Source organism: Mirounga angustirostris, unplaced genomic scaffold (assembly GCF_029215605.1).
Source record: "Mirounga angustirostris isolate CCGP_5_RB_7025 unplaced genomic scaffold, mMirAng1.0.hap1 SCAF_4, whole genome shotgun sequence".
Lineage (NCBI taxonomy): Eukaryota > Metazoa > Chordata > Mammalia > Carnivora > Phocidae > Mirounga > Mirounga angustirostris.
Genome location: NW_026991712.1, coordinates 150,022,957 through 150,046,486, shown reverse-complemented (window position 1 = coordinate 150,046,486; position 23,530 = coordinate 150,022,957). Strand labels below are relative to the sequence as shown.

The 23,530-nt window shown below is 37.6% G+C and overlaps 1 protein-coding gene and 1 pseudogene across 1 annotated transcript in view; one reads left to right on the top strand and one right to left on the bottom strand.

Annotated features, from left to right (window-relative positions):
• FAF1 (Fas associated factor 1) overlaps positions 1 to 23,530 on the bottom strand; it is a 500,825-nt gene that overhangs the window by 458,080 nt on the left and 19,215 nt on the right. The gene's annotated exons all lie outside the window — the stretch shown is intronic.
• Positions 991 to 1,406, top strand: LOC123859629 (PDZ domain-containing protein 11-like; annotated as a pseudogene).

Genomic DNA, 23,530 nt, shown 5'->3' with positions numbered 1-23,530 from the left:
ATAGTCTATCCATTGATGAAGCAGGGTATTAAAGTCCCCTACTATTATTGCACTGTTGTCTATTTCTCCCTTTAGGCCTGTTAATATTTGCATTATATATTTAGATGCCCCTATGTTAGGTGATGAGTATCTACAAATATTATATCCTCTTGTCAGATTCATGCTTTTATCATTATATAATGACCTTCTTTGTGTCTTCTTAAAGTCTTTGTCGTGGAGTCTATACCCCGGCTTTCTGTTTCCATTTGCATGGAATATCTTTTTCTATCCCTTCACTTTCAGTCTCTGTGTATCCCTAAAGCTGAAGTGAGTCTCTTGTAGGCAGCATATAGTTGGGTCTTGTTTTTGTATCCACTCAGCAACTGTCTTTTGATTGGAGAATTTAGTCCATTTACATTTAAAGTAATTATTCAGGTACAGACTTACGGCCATTTTGTTAATTGTCTTCTGGCTATTTTGTAATCCTTTTGTTCCTTTCTTCTTCTCTTGCTCTCTTCCTTCTTGATTTGATGATCTTCTCTAGTGGTGTATTTAGATTCCTGTCTATTTTTCGTGTATCTACCATAAGTTTGTGCTTTATGGTTACCATGAGGCTTACATAAAACATATTTGTAACAGTCTACTTTAAGTTGATAACAACTTAAGTTTGAATGCATTCTAAAGTTCTACATTTTTACTCTTTCCCCTCCTACATTTTATGTTTTTAATGTCATAATTTATATCTTTTAATCTTGTGTTTCCATCAAAAAAACTACTGTTGCTAGTTGTTTTTACTATTTTTGTCTTTTTAATCTTCATACTAGATTTATAAATGATTAATCCACCACCATTACAACATTAGATTATCCTGAATTTAACCATATATTTACCTTTACTGGTGAGATTTATGCTTTCATGTTTTCCTGTACTAATTAACTATCATTTCAGCTTTAAAAAGTTCCTTTAGGAGTGGAGCCTGAGGTTCCTGAGGCCTATGGGGCCTTGCTGGAGATGGACAGACAGATTCCTTATAATGACTACCCCTGGGTCTTCCTGCCTGCCTATGAGAATCCCCCAGCATAGATTCTGCCTCTTGAGAGGGTTTATCACCCAGACTACAACAATGAGTTGACCCAGTTTCTGCCCCAAATTGTCACACTGAAGAAGCCCCCTGGAACTCAGTTGGGATTTAATATCCGAGGAGGAAAGCCCTCCCAGCCAGGCATCTTTATCTCCAAGGTGATTCCTGACTCGGATGCACATTGGACATCAGGAAGGGGACAAAGTCCTAGCTGTGAAACATGGATTTCCAAGACACTGAGCACAGCAAGGCTGTTGAGACCCTGAAGACCGCCTGTGAAATCAGCATCTGTGTCCACTTCTTTCCCTACAATTATCATCGTCAAAAAGAGAGGACTGTACACTAAAGAGCTGCAGCCCATAGCCCTCCACATGGAGTCTTCTAAGACAAGCTGGTTAGGCCTCAGGGAAGCCTCTTGGGAACCTCTACTCTCGGCCCCATCCTGGCAGAGCTGCATGGGGAGGATGGGGACACAGTGAGGCCCTGCCACCAAGCCAGCTAGCCAACTGCATTACCCAAACTGTACTGCACTTCTTGTTCCCTCATTCTGTAGGTGAGCTTCATTCCCTGAAACGGGAAGGATGGAGATACCTAGGTATAGCCTGTGGAGAGCCTGGCTAGAAAAGGCAACTGACGTTTACTGAATACCACATGGTAGCCAATTACACATGTGTCATATCATTTTCATCAAAGTCTAGAAACCAATAGCAAAAAGGATCCTGGGGGGGCGCCTGGGTGGCTCAGTTGGTTAAGCGACTGCCTTTGGCTCAGGTCATGATCCTGGAGTCCCGGGATCGAGTCCCGCATCAGGCTCCCTGCTCGGCAGGGAGTCTGCTTCTCCCTCTGACCCTCCCCCCTCTCATGTGCTCTCTCTCATTCTCTCTCTCTCAAATAAATAAATAAAATCTTAAAAAAAAAAAAAAAAGGATCCTGGGGACCTTCCATCACATCCCATCATTGTATTACCAGTCTCATACACTCCGGAGACTCCCTGGGACTGTTTCTCTCCTCCCTCCTCCTATCCTCTCCCCCAAAAAGTAAACGGCAATGCTGGGGGGGGGGGGGGAAGAAGTTCCTTTAACATTTCTTGTAAGGCCAATCTATTGGTGATGAAATCCTTCAGCTTTTGTTGTCTGAGAAACTCTTTATCTCTTCTTCAATTCTGAAGTTATGCCAGGCAGAGTATTACTAGTTGGCAATTCTTCTTTCACCATCTGGAATATACCATGCCACTCCCTTCTGGCCTACAAAGTACCTGCTGAAAAATCTGCTTACAGTCCTATGGGGGAGGGGGGCTGTCTTTTGTATATAACAAGTTGTTTTTCCCTTTTCACTTTTAAGATTCTCTCCTTATCTTTAACTTTGGCAATCTGATTATTATGTATCTTGGTGTGGGTCTCTTTGGTTTAACTTATTTAAAACTCTCTGGGTCTGGGGCGCCTGGGTGGCTCAGTTGGTTAAGCGACGGCCTTCGGCTCAGGTCATGATCCTGGAGTCCCGGGATTGAGTCCCACATCGGGCTCCCTGCTCAGTGGGGGGTCTGCTTCTCCCTCTGACCCTCTTCCCTCTCCTGCTCTCTGTCTCTCATTCTCTCTCTCTCAAATAAATAAATAAAAATCTTAAAAAAAAAACTCTCTGGGTCTGGATGTCTGTTTCCCACCCCAAGTCTGGGAAGTTTATAGCCACTATGTATTTTTTCTTAATATTTTTTTATTTATTTATTTGGTGGGGAGAGAGAATAAGAGAGAGAGAGCACAAGCAGGGGAGAGGAACAGAGCGAGAGGGAGAAGCAGACTCCCCACTGAGCAGGGAGCCTGATGTGGGACTCGATCCCAGGACCTTGTGATCATGACCCGAGCTGAAGGCAGACGCCTAACCAACTGAGCTACCTAGGTGCCCCCTTTTTTTTTTTTTTTAAAGATTTTATTTATTTATTTGACAGAGAGAGACACAGCGAGAGAGGGAATACAAGCAGGGGGAATGGGAGAGGGAGAAGCAGGCTTCCCGCAGAGCAGGGAGCCCGATGCGGGGCTCGATCCCAGGACCCTGGGATCATGACCTGAGCCGAAGGCAGACGCTTAACGACTGAGCCACCCAGGCGCCCCCTAGGTGCCCCTTTTAGCCACTATTTCTTCAAATAAGTTTTCTGCCCCTTTCTCTCTCTTCTCTTTCTGAGAAGACTCATAATGTAAATACTGATTTGATGTTGTCCCATAAGTTCCTTATCTTCACTTTTTCATTCTTTGTCCTTTTTGACCCTCTCGATGAATCCACTGCCCTGTCTTCAAGTTTGCTGCTCGCTATCTTCTACTTCATCTAGTCCATTTCTGAATACCTCTATTGAATTTTTCAGTTCAATTGTTGTATTCTTTAGCTCTTTTGATATCTCTTTGGTACTTGATTGTATTTTCTATCTCTTTGTTGAAATCCTCACTTTGCCATGCATTGCTGTCCTGACCTCAGTGAGCATCTCTATGACCGTTATTTTGAACTTTTTAAAAAAAATTTTTTAAAGATTTTATTTATTTGAGAGATCGCGTGCATGCGTGGGATGAGTTGGGGAGAGCGGCAAAGGGAGAGGGAGAAGCAGACTCCCCGCTGAGCAGGGAACCCAACAACACAGGGCTCAATCCCAAGACCCTGAGATCATGACCTGAGCTGAAGGCAGATGCTTAATCAACTGAGCCACCCACCCAGGCACCCCTATTTTGAACTCTTCAGGTAAATCACTTATCTCTGTTTCATTAAGATCTGTTCCTGGGGTTCTACCATTTTCTTTCACTTGGAATATACTCTGTTCATTTTCCTTGACTCTCTGGGCCGGTTGCTAAGCATTAGATGAAACAGCTACCCTTTCCAGTCTTGATGTAGTGGTCTTATGTAGGAGATGAACTTTATCTTTCAATCCTGCCATAGCTCTTGGTTGTCTCTCAAACTTTTATGATCATCCAAGCACACTTTTTTGTTCTTAATGGCTCCCAGTAGTTGAAGGTGTGCCAAAAACTGTCAGTATCCCAAAGGGGAGGATCTCAGCAGCTAGATGTAGGCTGATTAAGAGCTGGATCTTCAGGCAGCAGCTATTGAAGTGAGTAAATATATCTCTTTCACGAAAAGATTGTGGATGGGTATATCTGTCCGCACTGGGGTGACAGCCACTTAAGAACTGTTTCTTTGCTACCTTCCCAATGAACCCATGAACACAAGCCCTGCTGGCCACCAGAGCCAGGCTATCATCATATGTCTCCCTGGACAACAGCCACAAAAGCTGGGCTGCCAGATGTGTGCACAAGCTCCTTTCGTGGATCCACCAGTGATATGGCACAAGGCAGAGAGTAAGCGTGAAGATGGCACCCATCAGCCTCCCCATTCTCTGAAGATGCAGTTGGCTCCTTGATTTGTGTTAAAATAAAAGCCTCCCCCTCAGACTGCAGTACTATAATATGCAAATAGGCCTCTTTCACAAAAAGTCTAGGCATTTCTGCCTGCTGCCTCTGTACGTGCCCTGGAGGATTGCTGGTTAAAAACTGTTTCTGTTTGTTACAGTCCTGTGTACTCATGAATGTAAGCCATGCTGGCCACAAGAATCAGACAATCAAGGGGCATCCCTGGTCAGTAGCTGCAAAAACCCTGGTGCCAGATGTGTGCGTGAGCTCCTTTCTGAGATAGTGAAGACCTGGTGCAAGGCAGAGGATGAGCAGGAAGATGGTGCCTGCTAGCCTCTGTGGTCTCTGGAGACTATTGCAGTTGGCCCCTAAATAGGTCTTAAATTAGAAGCCTGCCCCCCAGACTGAAGCTTTTAAGAGGGGCTCTTTCATGGAAAGACTGGGTACGTTTCAGTCTGCTACCTGTGTGCTTGGCCCTGGGGGGTTAGCTACAGTTAAGTCAACAAAAGCCCTTCAAGAGCTGCCTCTGAGTTCACTATAGCCTTATGGGTCTCATGAACACAAGCCCTATTTTCTTTCAAAGCAGGATGTTTTGGGGGCACATCCCTCAAATGGAAGTCTTAGGAGTCGGGGCACCAGATGTGGGATCCAAAACCTTTTCTTTTCAGGAAGAAGCTGGGAGTTGTTCCTTCCCTCCCAGGTATGTTGCTAACCAGGAGTTGGTTTTTATGGTAAGATTGTTTCTCAGCCTCTCCTCATCTTTTTTGATGAATTTTATCTCATTTACCCAATGAGTAGGAGTCACTCAGCTTGTTTCCGTACTTCTTTCAAAGGGAATGTTTCCATATGTGGCTGTAGACTTGGTGTGTCCATGAGAATAGCTGAGTTGAGCCTCTTATGTCACCATCTCAAACCGGTAAACTACATGCCAATTCTAATCCTCATAAATTAGGTAAATACTGCACAGAGGAAAAAACTGCATCTAGAGTTCTGTCTGAGATATTGAGGCATACACACATACACGCACGCACACGCACACATGCATATTTGTATATATATTCTCCACATACATATGTATATGGAGAATGGTTCTCAGACAGCAAGACTGCTTTAATACTTAAAACATTTTTCCACAGACTAATTCTAGAGTCTTTATTCTTTCTCCCTACCATACTGCCTCTTAGGAAGAATACTTATAAATCAACAAACTTTCAAAGTAAAATAAAACAAAAAACTTTAACTGGTATGTTTCATACATTGTTGGGAGAATTTTAAATGGTAAACCACTTTGAATAACCATTAGGCACTTTCTTAAACAGTTAATACATTACCTTATGACCCAGCAATTCCACTTCTAAGTATTTATTCAAGAGAAATAAAAACCTTCATAAAATGAATATCCACAAAAAGATTTATATAAGAATGTTAATATCAGCTTTATCCATAATAGTCAAAAAAGGAACCAACCCAAATATCCATCAACAAATGAATAAATTGTGATGTATTTGTACAATAGAATACTACTCAGTAGTAAAAAGGAATGCATTTCTGATCATACATCAACATGGATAAATCTCAAAAACATTATGTTGAGTGAGAATAGGAAATAAGAAAAACATATATGCTATATGATTCCATATACATGATATTCTAAAGTACAAAAAACTTATCTATGGCAACAGAAATGAGAATAGCAATTGCCTCTAGAGGTTGGAGAAATGACAGGAAAGGACATGAGGAAGCCTTTTAAAGTGATAGGAATGTTCTACATCTTAACTGGAGTTATGATTTCATGAATATACTTTTATTGACATTTATAAAACTGTACTATTAAGATCTGTGCATTTTATCTTATAGAAGTATACCTCGACAACAAGAAAGGGTAGTATAAGAAAAAAAACTAATGAAGGACAGGTCTTATTTCACTTCATGCCTTCATTTATTCATTCAACAAATATTTATTGAGCATCAACTGTGTTCTAGGTTCAGGATATACAGTGAATAAAAATATAGAAAATGTTGCTCTCATTACACATGCATTGTAAAGGGGTGATACAGACAATAAACAAGATTTAAGTATTTTAAATACACACATATTTAAGATAATAATAAATTAAGGATTACAGCAGGGAAGGGGGATATGAAACACTGGGAAGGGATTGAAATTTCTGATAGAGTGGCCAAGTAAGACCAACATTAAGAAGATAACTTTGGGCGCCTGGGTGGCTCAGTTGGTTAGGCGACTGCCTTCGGCTCAGGTCATGATCCTGGAGTCCCTGGATCGAGTCCCGCATCGGGCTCCCTGCTCGGCAGGGAGTCTGCTTCTCCCTCTGACCCTCCCCCCTCTCATGTGCTCTCTCTCTCATTCTCTCTGTCTCAAATAAATAAATAAAATCTTTAAAAAAAAAAAAAAAGAAGATAACTTTGAGGGATGCCTGGGTGGCTCAGTCGGTTAAGCGTCTGCCTTCAGCTCAGGTCATGATCCCAGCGTCCTGGATCGAGCACTGTCGGGCCCTCTGAGTGGGGAGCCTGCTTGTCCCTCTCCCTCTGCCTCCCCTATGCTCTCTCTCTCTCAAATAAATAAATATAATCTTTTAAAAAAAAAAAAAAGGTAACTTTGGGGCTTGTATCTATGACTTGATTTTGAAATATGATTGAATGTGGCATTACGACAATTCTGAACTTAGGCCTTTAAGAGTTTCTGCTTGCCCTCCTATATCTGTATTCATCACAGATGTGAACCCAGATAATCACTGGGTTATCTGTAGTCCCTTAAGAGGATGACAGAATGAATATGCATGTAACATATCTGAGCTCCAACCTGCTCAGGAGATAGTCCAATAAGACCTCAAACATGAAGCAGAGCGACCCACACAAACAGCCTAGATCAGTCAACTCACAGCAAATGCCTGAATGAAAGTAAGTAACTGTTTTAAGCCACTGAATTTAGGGTGGTTTGCTGTTCAACAATAGCATCAGTTTGGAATGAAATACTATTTAGGATTTACATTTTAAAAAATACTCTAGCAGGCCACCTGGCTGGCTCAGTCGGAAGAGCTTACAATTTTTTTTTTTAATGTTACGTTAATCACCATACATTACATCATTAGTTTTTGATGTAGTGTTCCATGATTCATTGTTTGCGTATAACACCCAGTGCTCCATTTAGTACGTCCCCTCCTTAATACAGCTCTTGATCTCAGGGTCATGAATTCAAGCCCCATGCTGAGGCTAGATATTACTTAAGTAAATAAACTTAAAAAAAATAAAAAAAATTAAATAATACTGTAGCAGTACTATACAATTATAAAAAGGAATGAGCAACTGTTCTATATATTACAATGAAGAGACTTCCAGAATATACCCTTAAGTGAAAAAAAAAAAAGCTGTAGAAAAGGTGGTGTACTGTACTATCATTTATTTAAGACTGATAAGAATATAAAAATATAAACATACTCACTTTTACTTTATTCAATGGGAAAATAAAGGACTTTTTAATGTTAAAAAAGGAGGAAAAGGCAAAAGGGAAAAGAAGTTAGACTTCTTTGACTATACTCTGATGCGCGTAGATTTCACTTTGTAACCATGTAAATACTTTATTTAACAACAAAAGATGTTTAAAGGACTCTCAAAGATAGAGTAACAGCGCCTAGTAACAGTGACTCTGGGTATGCAGTCTGCTTAAGAATTTTCCTTCTGCCTCTCCCTCTGCTCTTTCACCTGACAAAAAACAAAAACCAAAACCAAAACCAAAAAAAAAAAAAAAAAAGCCATTTATTTAAGCCTTTGGTATTGCTTAGTTGTGCTGAGAGTTTCCTACCAATCTCACTGAAGCCAACTTTTCAAATCTCCCAGTGGATTTCATTTTAGAGTCTACCATCCCAAATACACAGACGGTCCCACTTACATTACAAATGGTTCTAATAGTTTATATTTCACTCTTCCCTATTTGAGCAAAGATGAATAGCCAGTTTCCAAATACCTACTGATACTAATGCACCCACCAACCAACTAAAAAATTACATCATCATTAGTAGCCTCGAAGCCTTCAGAGTGCTACTTCCTAATCACTTTCCTTTTTCCACTAAGTTAACTATTACCCTGAATTTTACCTTTATTATTATCTTGCTTCTCTTAAGAAAAATCTATTCCCATGAATGGGTAAAACAACCATGAAACTCATATATGAACTAATAATATTTAGAAAATACAAGACTTATTATTCACTTATTCATTATATTTATTAAGCACCAATTCTATTCCAGGCTTAAGAAGCTCATAGCTTGGTCAGAGAAACATAACAGGAGTGATGGGAGGAAGGAAGAGGTAGAGAAGAAGAGAGGAAGTGGAAAGAAGAGATAAAACAGGGTAAGAGCAGTCATGCTAGGAAACTAAAATTAATTCATTTTTATTAAAACATAAATTTTTAATTAAGAATTGTGGAAAATGAAAAAAGAGTAATAGATGCGTTGTCTTCACATTATGAGAAAAATCAGATATATCCAAGGGATACTCAAAAGCAGAGCACTTAGAGGACTGGAGCACAACACAGAGCAGACTATTACTGTCAGTGCTACAATGGTAAGGACAATTTGATTTCAAGAAGGTCATCAACTTCAGAAAGAGGAGAGAGGCCTTGAGCAGCAACATGACAGGTCTCTATCACAGCACAGGGGCCAGCATAGTAGATAAAAGTGTTATCACTCCTGCATCAGGTTTACCTGGGATGGTTATTAAAAACACTGGTTTTTAGACTCTGCCTTGCACGACTGAATCAGACTTTCTGGAAGTAGGGCTCTAGTTTACTAACCACCTCAGGTGATTCTTATACTGATTAAAGTTTGAGAACCACCAGCACAATGAAAACAGAGCATTGCCTACCTCCTAATCCCCAGCTGGATATTTTCAGGTAAGCCACTTCAACTCAGTGCAAAAGTTCCTGTTGTTAAAAAGGACTACTGGGGTACCTGGCTGGCTCAGTCATAAAGCATGCAACTCTTGATCTCACGGTCATGAGTTCAAGCCCACGTTGGGCGTAGAGGCTTGCTTACTTACCTATATACATACGTACACACATACATACCTAAAAAAGTAAAAATGAAAATCAGGGCTACTAAATTATACTATTTTAAATTTTACCAAGCATTGCTTTTCTGTTATTGTTCTTTTTAACATCATTAGTCTGATTACAACAACCTACACAGATGCTTTTATTGACAATGTATGTGTACTAAGAAAAATAAAGCACGTCTCTACTATTTCCCAAAATAAGCTGCCATATGATTCTGTACTAATGTAATCTACTCACAAATTGGTCAATGCAAATAAATGCCAAACAGTACCACAGTGCAGATGCACACACATTTTATCACAAAACAGTCTGATATTAGGAAATATTAACAATCATTGACCCAGTTTCAGTTTCTTAAATAACTTTTCTTTGAAAGTTTTTCTTTTTTTTTTTTTTAAAGATTTTATTTATTTATTTGACAGAGAGAGACACAGCGAGAGAGGGAACACAAGCAGGGGGAATGGGAGAGGGAGAAGCAGGCTTCCCGCAGAGCAGGGAGCCTGATGCAGGGCTCGATCCCAGGACCTTGGGATCATGACCTGAGCTGAAGGCAGTCGCTTAACCAACTGAGCCACCCAGGCGCCCGAAAGTTTTTCTTAAAACTTTAAATTTTTCTTTAAAAAATCTCAAAATGTAGAAGCTCCACCAAAATTGAATTGTATCAATTCAGTATCTATCTTTCATACAAACATCTCCTTCATATAAGTTGTACATGCATTCAATTCACAAAAATTAACCAGGCACTGCTAGTAAGTTGGGGAACTCAGGTCTTGAAAAGTCTTTATTATTATGACACTGCATTTTTTAAGGTATCTCTAAAAACACTTATAAATATGCTTCTACCACCTAGTATAGCACTTATCACATAGTATTACAATTGCTGGTTTATGTGCCTCTACCCCCCACTAGACTGTAAATGCCAAAAATGCACAGATCACTGACCATCATGGTCAGTGTTGTAACCCCTGTGCATAGCAAATTGCCTGGCACATAGTAAGTCAGTCAATTAATAGTTGTTGAAAGGATAAATGGATGGATGAATTTCATAGAAATACATTTCTTATGCACTCACTGTTCAAGTATTTTAGACACATTAATTCATAACCCTCTCAACATCCTCACAAAATTAAGTACTACTGAGGAAACAAGCTCAAAGAGATCAAACAGCATTACCAAGTTGCTCAGCTACTCAGTAGCAGAACCAGAATCTGAATCTAGAGCCAGAACATCAAAGTGATCAATCTTTCCACTACAACCCTGCAAATTTCGTCAAGATGTTAACATAAAAAAGGAAGAGTATTTGTACCACAGTCTTAGGAAGGCTTGGGTTGTTCCCGAGTTTCATCAAGAAGAATAAACTGTCAGCAGCAAAAGTATCAATCAAACTAATCACAATATAACAAGTTTCTAACAAAAAGGTACACCAAGTATAAGGAAAGAAGAATCAGAAAGTAAGAATTTGTCCATTACTGACCAAAAAAGTTACTATAAAGATATCTTAAAGATACTAAAGATAGTATTCATGGAACTAATTGTATGAGTATCTCAACACTAGAAATAAAGCAAGAGTAATTCCCTAGACTTAGCATAGCCTGGGTAAGCCAACCTCCAAACAAATGGAGGTACTTTGTTCTGCTCTGCTTCCTTACTTACCAATCCATATTCTGATAACCAAACTGGTTTCTCAGGTATCCTAATACCAGGAAGAGGATGTCTGAATAATGATTACAAGTACTGTGGTCAATGTAAAAGTGTCTATCCTGTTGTAAATTAATATTCTAATTAACAAATCTGCCTCCTGTGAAGCTGTTATTCCGAACCAATTCCCCAGAACATTATCACTGATGGGTAACAGATAAAGAACAAATAACATGGGGCGCCTGGGTGGCTCAGTCATCGGGCGTCTGCCTTCAGCTGGGGTCATGATCCCGGGGTCCTCAGATCGAGCCCCGCATCGGACTCCCTGCTCGGCGGGAAGCCTGCTTCTCCCTCTCCCACGCCCCCTGCTTGTGTTCCTGCTCTTGCTATCTGTCAAATAAATAAATAAAATCTTAAAAAAAAAAAAGAACAAATAATATTTAAGTCTGCAGAGCAAAGAACCAAACCACAGAATTGGGATAAATTGGCCAATCTCTCTCATTATTTGAATCACATTTCATAAAAATATCCAAACCTTGCATTTACAACTATGATTCAATTTTAGCAGAATCTTAAAGTTAGATCTTTTTTTCTTCATTCACTTTCAAGTATACCAAACAGAATTTTGCTTATGATACCACAGGCATATAAATAAGTATACAAAATTATATAGGCCAATAAAAAGCACTTTTTGATATAAGCAAAATTTCCCCCTAAATAAGCAAATGATAATAAGCAGAGTGAATTACTGCTAGTCTCAAATTGTCCACTATCAATTTTTCACACTTAGCCCACAGGTAAACTGCTTTTCCAAAACTACTAAAATTAGGGCTTCAAAATAAAAAGCCTGAGAGATTGACTTAGGATTTAATCACATTCCATTTTGATATGTGAGAGAAAAAGCCAAAAGGTAACTTGGATTTTAAGCCTTTAAGGCTTAAAGTCCCTCATATATGAAGCCCTTTAAAAATTCAATTCTTCCTTTTCTGTTCTTTTATGATTCTGTCTATAACAATCATTTTGCATTTAATTCTACTCTACCTTATACTATTATGTGCCTCATTGTGCTATTTATGAAAATCTGGAGGGCCCTCAAACATAATGCCAGTTTTCTGTGAAATAACATTTAGTAAATTCTAGGCTTCTACAGGTTAGAAAGCTAAAAACATTAGTAAAAAATAAAAGAGCATAATTTTTGGCAGTCTTACAATATAAAAATTACGCTTCAGGATCAGCCAGAGCACAAGACCTCAGAAAACACAAGCTCTAAGATAAAATAAAATGGCAAGACACAGACTGAAAGAAAATATTCATAATACATATTATCAGATGACCTTCAAAAGCATTCATTTGAGTGAAAGAAGTCAGATTAAGACTTCATGCTATATGATCTCATTTATATGAGGTCCAATAACAAGCAAGCTAATCTATAGTGATAGAAATCAGACCTGTGATTTTCCAGGAAGCATGGGGATTGATTAGAAGACACCTTGATGGGGGGCACCGGGGTGGCTCAGTTAAGCATCCAACTCTTGATTTCAGCTCAAGTCATGATCTCAGGGTCCCCACATTAGGCTCCATGCTCAGTGGGAAGTCTGCTTAAGATTCTCTCTTTCCCTCTCCCTCTGCCACTCCCCCTGCTCATGTACCCACTCTCTCTCTCAAAATAAATAAATCTTAAAAAAAGAAAAAAAAGATGACAACTTGAGGGAACCTTTCTGGAGCAATAAAAATGTACTCTATCTTTATTGGGGAAACGGAATACTACTCAGCAATTTTTTAAACTACATATCTATGAAAATATGGATGAAACACAAAAGAATTATGTTGAGGGAAAGAAATCCAATAAAAGGCAAAACTAATTTACAATGATAGAAATCAGAACAGTGATTCCCTATGAGGCATGGGGACTGACTGGAGTAAACATGAGGGAATCTTTCTGGAACAATCAGAATATTCTCTATCTTTGTTAGGGTGATGGTTAAAGGGGTATATACAGCTATAAAAATTGCTTAAGATAAGTGCATGCCACTGAATGTGAATTTCACATAAATTAACATTTTTAAGTTATAAACATCCAAAGAAATGGACTTTTACTTATTAAAAAAGCAGAGTAATAAAATTATGAGATAAGAGAAACTTGATTTCCCTAATGATTTTCATACTTTGCCAAAATGTATTTATATACCCAACATGGTTTACCACTACATCTAATTCCTCAATAAAAAATATACAGTGAAAAGGCAAAATAAAGAAATATTCAGATAAACAAAAGCTGAGGAAACTTCTCACCAATGGATCTTTCTTGCATACAAGAAAAAGTAAAAAGTTTTTCATGCTGAAGGGAAGTGATATCAGATGGAAACTTTAATGTACACAGATTGCCAAAAATGGTAAATATGTGGGTAAATACATGATAATTCTTGTTTCTTAGATTCTTTAAAAGACAATTAACTCTTTAAAGCAAAAATAACGGCAATAAATTATGAGGTTTATAACATGTAGAAGTAAAATACATGACAAGAATAAAACAAAGACTGGGACAGAAAAATAGAAGTACACCCTTATAAAGTTCTTACACTATTATACATGAAGTGGTATATAATTCAAGACACACTGGGGTAGAGTAAGCCATTTATATTTTAATCTCTAGAACAACAAGAAAAAAAACCAAAAAGGTATAGGAAGTATGGCCAAGATGATCTCAGATTTATCTAAGCTGAAACTACATTTCTAAAAATTTCTTCCCTGAGTAGTTTCAGGTCAGGAGTGGCCCTAATTTTTAAAAAATCTGTGCAAGATTTAGAAGGCAGATGAGAAGCAGCAGGCTTTACCACCTTCAAAAAGTCTAGATATGGCACACGGTGCTACTGTAGCTCATACAGACTATCACTGATCTACTGACTTACCTCACTGACATGGAGCAGGAGATAGGTCCATAATTTCTCCAGATCTGGACTAATTTTCCTCACAAATACAGATGCAAAAGTCCAAAAATATATGTATATATGCGTGTGTATATAATAATACATGTTTATAATATATATATATTATAAAAAGGATAACACATCATGACCAATGACCAAGTGGGGTTTCTTCCAGCAATGCAAATATGATTTAACATGAGGAAATCAGTGTAACTGACCATAATAACAAAATAATGGAAAGAATCTATACGGTTCAGTTGGAAAAGCATGTGACTCTTGATCTCAGGGTCATGAGTTCAAGCCCTACGTTGGTTGCAGAGATTACTAAAAATAAATAAATAAACTTAAAAAAAAAATCTGACAATATTTAACGCTCACTCGTAATAAAAAAAAAATTTTAGCAAACTAGGAACAAAAGAAAATTCCTCAACTTGATGAAAGAAATCTATAAAAAACCTACACTAACACTATACTTAATAGTGAAAGACCAAAACTTTCTTCCTAAGATTGGGAACAAGGTAAGGATGTTTGCTATCACTACTTCTATTCAACATATATGGGAGATCCTAACTAACCAATGTGATAAAGCAAGAAAAAGGCTGTAAGTGCTAAAGAAGTAAAGATATCTTTTATCACAGATAAATGACTGTATGTAGAACATCCTCTGCATTCTTTAAAAAGAAAAACCTCGGGGCGCCTGGGTGGCTCAGTCGGTTAAGCGGCTGCCTTTGGCTCGGGTCATGATCTCAGGGTCCTGGGATCAAGCCCCGCATCGGGCTCCCTGCTCAGCAGGGAGCCTGCTTCTCCCTCTCCCTCTGCCTGCCTCCTGCCTACTTGTTCTCTCTCTCTATCTCTCTGTCAAATAAATAAATAAAATCTTTAAAAAAAGAAAAACCTCTTACATTGATAAATTAATAAGGTCACAAAATAAAAAATAAGCACATGAAAAAGTCTACCACATCCTCAAAAAATTAAACATAAAACTGCCATTTGATCCAGCAATTCCACTTTTGGGTATACCCAAAAGAACTGAAAGCAGAACTTGAATAGTTATTTGTACATTCATGTTCACAGATGCACTGTTCACAATAGCCAAAAGGTGGAAATCACCCAAATATCCACTGACAGATGAATGGATAAACAAAATGTGGCATATGCAAACAACAGATTATTCAGTCTTAAGAAGGCAGGAAATTCTGACATATGCTTACAACATGGATAAACCTTGAGGTCATTATACTAAGTAATATAAGCCAGACACAAAAGGACAAATATTACGATTCCACTTATATGAGGTACCTAGAAGAGTCAGATCCATTAGAGACAAAAAGTAGAATGGTGGTTGCCAGGAACTAGAAGAAGAGGGGTATGAAGAGTTAATGTTTAATTGTTATAGAATTTTAATTCAAGAAAATGGAAAAACTTGGGGCATGTGGGTAGCTCAGCCGGTTGAGCATCTGCCTTCAGCTCAGAGTCCTGGGATCAAGCCCCATGTCAGGCTCCCTGCTCAGCAGGGAGTCTGATTCTCTCTCTCTCTCCTTCTGCACCCCCACACCCCCCCACTTGTGCTCGCTCTCTCTCTAATAAATAAAATATTTTTAAAAATGTAAAAATTCTAGATAGATGGTGGTGATGGTGCACAATGTGAATGTACTTAATGCCACTGAATTCTACACTTACAAATGGTTTAAAAAAATTCCTGCATGTAATGTTTAAAAACATGCAAAACTAATATATATGTTAGATTTAAAGTACTGGGGTTATCCTAGAGCATGAGGGGATAATGACTAGAAGAAGGCTTCTGAAGTTGTACTTTATATTGTTTTCTTAACCTGAGCGTTGGTTTCATGGATGTATTCATTTTGTGCAAGTTCATGAATCTTTTATGATTTGTATTCTTTGCTATGTGAGTATATACCACAACATTTTGTTTGTTTTTTGTTTGCTTCAATTAATGACAGATAGTTGTGATTTTGCTGAGGTGAGGATCTAGATCATGATCACAGCTAGACTGGTTTCAGGAGCAAGTCACCTGTCTAGTAAGTGAGCCCTGCTGAGAGTACAACATCACTTTACAGTGCACATTTATTGCATGCTATTTGTCTTTGGCACATACCGTACAATTCTTCTGAAATGGTAAAAATATTGTTTCTATTCCAAAAATAGTCTCAAAAGGAAAGTCAACTTCTATTAATGACAGAAGTAAACAAAATGAAGAGGTCTAACAAAGTAATCTGGAAGTCTGTTAAGTATATAAAGAAAAGAATGTCAAGGATATATATAGACATGTGTTAAAAAGATTTTTCTACGTGTCAAAGCATTCCCAAGGCCCAGCTGCTTATAGTCTTAGTTGCATTAATTATTTAGAATAAAAATATTATGCATTTAAAAAAAACTGGTCAGGTGTTCTGAATTTAAAAGCTGTGAAGGCAAAAAAAAATAGGCTTTGTTTTTACTTTGATCAAAACAAGGAACGTTTAACACCATTAGGAAACAATACTCTCAATAATATTCTCATATATATCTAAAACTAATATAGTTCTCAAAACACAAAAAAGTTATTTCACTGTTCATATAATTTATATGCAGGAAAGCAGAAAATGTGTGCCCAAAAGTGCTAGTAAGTTCTGACTTGAATTAACAGTATATAAACTATCCTGGACATTAAAAAATTATACTTGAGCATGAATTCTGCATGTCTTATGAGTGTGAAATAAAAAAATTTATTGAGTTGATAAAGGTATATGGATTAATATCCCTCCAAAAAGAGAAAAATTCTGGTAAATTTTACACACTATTTGGTAATTTTTACACACATCTTTTAACAACAAAAACTAGAGAACAGATTTCATTGTAAGAACTTACGTTCTCCTTTATAACCACAAGAGGGAGCAAACATTTAACACATCTTCATGGGAATTTCATTACATACTAATTTTTACACAAGACTTTTAGGGGACAATAAACAGGAAAAAAAAAAAAAACGCTACCAAAAGTATTTGAGTATTTACCATGTGCTAAGCAGTGTCTGGAAATACTATGGGTAAAATATATAGCTCCTGCTCCCAGGCATCATAGTACTTCACACAACAAAGTACGTCTACAGTTTTGTAAAATTCTTTAAAAACATGAACAAATCATTCTTGGCTTTTTTATAGCATTACTGTAAATTGCAAAGTGTAAGTCTGACCAGAAACCACAAATATGATGGAAAAGACTAAACAAGTATCAGTTAATTTATAGTCTACAACTCTAAGGCAAATAACATGCATTATGCTGTTTATTATATAAAGAATTCACAGTAGGCTCTACAATGCCAATATCTTTTTCTGAATGGACTCAAATAATCTAAGTTATTTTGCCTTTTTTCATTTACCTTAATCAAAATTTAAGTAAATTAACACTGACTTAGGGAATTTGGGGCTGTAGTTTACGAAGTATTTCAGGAGAGGGGCATCTTTAAAATGTATTGATGGGGCGCCTGGCTGGATCAGTGGGCAACTCTTGATCTTGGGGTTGTAGGCTCAAGCTCCGTGTTGGGTGTAGAGATTACTTAAAAATAAAATATTTTAAAAAATAAAATATAGTGATGAACAATAATATCTTAATGCCAACACTGAAAATTTTCAATCACAGCTTATTAATAACCCTGTGACTTTAGGAAAAATAATAATCATCTTGCAAGGCTATTACAAGGATTGATAATAATGCAGGTAAATGCCTAACATAAGAGCTCATATGTTAATTGCAATTTATAGATGAGAAAATAAAAGAAGGCCACATGTTTTGCCCAGGATTAGAAAGTGGAAAAGTAGCAAGCCAGAACTTCTTTATTTCTACTTAGTACTCCTTATCTTTTTTTTTTATTATGTTATGTTAGTCACCATACATCATTAGTTTTTGATGTGGTGATCCATGATCCATTGTTTTCGTATAACACCCAGTGCTCCATGCAGTACGTGCCCTCCTTAATACCCATTCCCCCACCCCCCTCCCCATCCCCCCACCCCCCTCCCCTCTAAAACCCTGTTTGTTTCTCAGAGTCCATCGTCTTTCATGGTTCATCTCTCCCTCCAATTCCCCCCCTTCATTTTTCCCTTCCTTCTCCTAATGTCCTCCATGCTATTCCTTATGTTCCACAAATAAGTGAAACCATATGATAATTGACTTTCTCTGCTTGACTTATTTCACTTAGCATAATCTCCTCCAGTCCCATCCATGTTGATGTGAAAGTTGGGTATTCATCCTTTCTGTTGGCTGAGTAATATTCCATTGTATATATGGACCACATCTTCTTTATCCATTCATCTGTTGAAGGGCATCTTGGCTCTTTCCACAGTTTGGCTATTGCGGACACTGCTGCTATGAACATTGGGGTGCACATGGCCCTTCTTTTCACTACATCTGTGTCTTTGGGGTAAATACCCAGTAGTGCAATTGCTGGGTCATAGGGTAGCTCTATTTTTAATTTTTTGAGGCACCTCCACACTTTTCCAAAGTGCACAGAAATCAGTTGCTTTCTTATACACTAACAATGCAACTGTAGAAAGAGAAATGAGAGAAACAATTCCATGTACAATAGCACCAAAAACCATAAAATACTCCTTATCTTAAGGTCTACTTGGTCTGATATTAATCACACCAGCTTTGTTATGATCAATGTCTACATGGTATAGTTTTTCTCATCCTTACATTTCCAACCTAACTGGGTCTTTATATTTCAAATGTCCCTCTTGTAAACAATAGATCAGTTTTTATTTTTATCCAATCTGACAGTCTCTATTTTTTTCCTTTTGCCTTTCCTTAAACAATTTTAATTACAATGGGGGGTGGGAGGGGTGAGGGAAGCAGGTAAAAAGAGTACAGGCTGGCTCCTAGAAAGTGGTGGCTGAGTCCAAGTCACACTCTTGGAAATATCAGTGGGTGAGGTGGGGGTGAGTTCAGGGACCTTTGCTGATGGCAGTCTCTACCTTTTGATTACTGTTTAGTCTATTTACATTTAATGTAATTACTAATATGACTGAGTTTGTCTATCATTTGTTTATAATCTGTCCCAATTGTTTTTGTTCCATTATTCTTCCTTATCTACATTCTTTAAGGTTGAGCCTATTTTTTAGTATTCTATTTTTATCTCCTCTATTGGCTTTTTCACCACAGTTTTTCTATTTATTAGTGGTTGTTCTACAAATTATAATATGTATCCATAATTTATCAGTGTACCTTGAGTTAATATTATTACTACATCCCATATAATGTAAGAACCTTATAAGAAAGTCTAATTATGTATTTTCTTTCAGCTACTGTTGTCATGTAGTTTACTTCTACATAAAATATAAAACTCCACAGTGTATTGTTATTTTTGTGCTAGTCAACTGTTCTTTAAGAAATTATGAAAAGAGGGGCACCTCGGTGGTGCAGTCAGTTGAGTATCCAACTCTTGATTTTGGCTCTGGTCATAATCTCGGGGTCGTGAGATCAAGCCCCAAGTTGGGCTCTGCGCTCAGCACAGAGTCTGCTTGAGATTTTCTCTCCCCCTCCCTTTGCCCCTCCCCCTATGCACGTGCACGCTCTCTCTCTCTCCCTCCCAGGTTAAATAAATAAATCTTAAAAAAAAAAAAAAACTATGAAAAGAGAAGTATAATTGTTTATATTTGCCCACATATATATTATTTTCAGTGATCTTCACTTCTTCCATAGATCCGCATTTCCACCTGGTATCACCTCTCTTCAGCCTCAAGAACTTCCATTAGCATTTCTGATAATGTACAGCTCTGTTGGCAACAAACCCTCTCGTTTTATTTTTTGAGAATGTCTTCACTTTCACTTTTGAAAGATAATTTTGCTACATTTAAAATTCCAGTTTGATAATTTTTTTTCTTTTAGCACTTAAGGATATCATTCCATTGTCCCCTGTATTTATCACATTGTTTCTGATGAGAAGTTAATTACCATTCTTGTCATTGTTCTCTTCATAGAATGTGTTTAAAACTTTTCTTTTTATGTCTGTTTTTCAGCAATGTGACTACCATGTGCCTGTGTATGACTTTCTTAGTATTAATCCTACTTGCTGTCCACAGAGCTTCTTGAATCTGTAAAGTTATGTCTCGTAACAACTACATGCAAAGGTACTGAAAAATCTTGCCAATAATATCCACACAACCAAGAGGACATCTTTGGGGACATTTTTTTCTTAACAGAAGGAATGCTAGGAGCACTTTAAAAGAGGAAAAAAAGAGAAAAATTAAAACAATTACCACTATTACTTTGTCATCAATTCATGCCACATTTTAAAACAAATCTTAAAGAAATGTTGCCCTATAAATGCTTAGAAGGGAAAGTGTGATCATCATAATAAATAATGCCAAGATTTTTTTTAATAATTTGACTTACAGATCAGGAATATAACATATATCCCCTAAATCTGGATTTCAATAAGGCAACTGAAAAATTTTTTCTCATTTATTCTTAAAGATAACATACAGAAATAAAGATGAATGCCACTAGTCATATACTATCTTTGTAGCATGAATGCTTTCATCAATTTTAATTTAATTTGCTTCAGTTCAATAAACACTAGAAACCTGATATTTGGCAGGCATGCATTAGATACTAACAATACAGAGATGAACTGACACAATTCTAAATCTCAGGATACTCATTTACATATGCAAATGACACAAAGCTAAATGGCTAGTATTCTGATGACAAAATGAGAATCCAAAAACTCAATCATATCCTTTTCATCTTCGTCTTATTTAAACAGGCTCAAAACTAACTACTTCAGTTCAATTTACTATTCAGTGAGAACACAGTAGGTGCCAGAAAGTGTACTAGGCATTAGGAATACTAAAATGAGTAAGATCTAATTCCTAGCTGTAAGGAACTCACAAATTAGTAAGAAAGACAAGTAAACAAGTATTTACAAAGTAATGTGATAGCTGCAACAACAGATGCATGTCTAAGAATGAGAAATATAGAGGGAGTAAGTAACTGTCAGAAAAGCCTTCACAGGAAATAATGCCTATGCAGAACTCTAAGGGATAAATAGAAGACTGGAAGGTAGGCAACGGGAGAACTGGCAAAAGCAAAGAGACAGAAATAAGTTCAAGAAAATTACAAGCATACTGCAGAACAAAGTAATGGGAAAAGTATAGCCTACAAAAGGCCAAATCACAAAGAGCTTTGTTAGCACACCAATGAACCTGACCTTTATATCTTATAGAAGCAAATGAAAATAGAGTTCAAGAGAAATTAGGAGTGAGGCTGCTGGGTTAGGAGTCAATAGCATATATATAATGGAAAAAAAGCATATATATATATATATATTGGATAGTTAAAACTAAAGAAAGGACGATTATGCAAAGAAACCATATGTGACAGAATAGGGTAGAAAGGAAAAGAGAACAGGGAAAGACCCTTAAGGTACATTAACTCTTAAGAGAAATACAGGGGGGGAAGGAGAGAGAAATATGAAAACATTCAGAATAGGACGTAAAATCGATGAGGAATATTTTTAAACTGATTGAAGCTTGGCAAGTTTTTTAAACTGGAAATTGGTTGAAAAGAGGGAGCCAGTAGGAAGGAAGGAAGATGCAGAAGCCAAAGGAAATGTACAAAAAAAAGTGATGTGGAACAAATTTCTAGACAGATGATTAAGAGCAGGTAGAGGGACAGAAGTTAAGAAAGATAAATATAAAGTTCTCCACTTAGCTTGAGAAATGCAAATGACTGAATTTAGGATGAGGGAGATATGCCTTACCTATTCATGTAGAGTTTTAAGTTACTACCCATTAAAAATGTGTCAAAACCGTAATGACTGCATTAATAGTAATATAATGTACAAAATTAGGGGAGAGGCCATTCTGCTCTACTCCAAGCCTCTTTTTGAATATTGTGTTCACTCCCAAGCTTCTCCTTTGAAGTGTGCCATTAATAAGTAAAAGCATCCAGAGGAAAGCAAACAAGTGATAAGGAGTAGTGGAAAGCACTGGAAAATTAGGGCTCAGATAGTAAGAGTTAATGGTAACATAGTTGCCTTCATGTGACAGGAAAAGAACTTCTCTACAGGTCTACAGTAAATAAATAAGCTATACAGAGGTAAACTTTTATTAGCTTTTTTAACTGCCTTATGAAGTAGCGATCTCCCAATTACCTAGTATAATGTCTGGCACAAAGCAGGTATTCAATAAATTTTCATCAAGAGAAAATACGAATCAAGACAGTGTCAGGCAATTCATATTTCTCTGTATTCCTAACATCCTCACATCACAACACATGTGAAGTCATTCAAGTACCTGTTGAACAAATGAATGTCTGGTATACCCTCAGTAACATACTTACAGATTTAAAGCACTAAGAATTAAAGATGCTGTTCATTTATCAAAAACTATCACTAACACCACCAAAACTCATGCTATTCCCATCTCTTTTATTTTACTTAATCTGACTATAACAGCAACCAGAACAGAGGTATTTCTGAGTAAATACCTTGTTGGGAAAGCCCAGAGCATCCTATCTGGGATTACTAAAACAACAGTAGAAAACCAACCAAGATCCCTGACTCCACAATTTCATACTTGCCCCATGGGTAAAATACAGCAGCTGCAACTGTGAGATATGTCATGGCCAGCAGGAAATTCCTTGCAGCTATCTTCATTAAGGTGTTTTTTTTTTTTTTAAGATTTTATTTATTTATTTGACAGAGAGAGACACAGTGAGAGAGGGAACACAAGCAGGGGGAGAGGGAGAGGGAGAGGGAGAGGGAGAGGGAGAGGGAGAGGGAGAGGGAGAAGCAGGCTTCCCGCTGAGCAGGGAGCCCAATGCAGGGCCCATCCCAGGACTCTGGGATCATGACCTCAGCCTAAGGCAGATGCTTAACGACTGAGCCACACAGGTGCCCCCTTCATTAAGGTTTCCTAAAAACTCAGGAGAAATGCATGTGGAACTGAATCCCCAAGGCCAACTATGCATGTCACTATTGCCCTTTCATCAAAGAATGACTCTGTATCCATGTTAAGTCAACATACCTTCAGAATCCATCCTCTGGAAATGCCAAGGCTCTGCTACAATCACACTCTCACACACACACACTGCACAGATTAAAAAAAAAAGAAAAAAAGGGCGCCTGGGTGGCTCAGTTGGTTAAGCGACTGCCTTCGGCTCAGGTCATGATCCTGGAGTCCCGGGATCGAGTCCTGCATCGGGCTCCCTGCTCGGCGGGGAGTCTGCTTCTCCCTCTGACCCTCCTCCCTCTCATGCTTTCTGTATCTCATTCTCTCTGTCTCAAATAAATAAATAAAAATCTTTAAAAAAAAAAAGGAAAGAAATAGAAATCCTCTAGTAGAAACCATGTGATTATTTCCTGGCATATCAATGTTTTTATCTTAGCAAATTAAATTAATCCTGGATTATAGGTAGGATTTATGATCTAATAAAATCTTTAATCTAAACA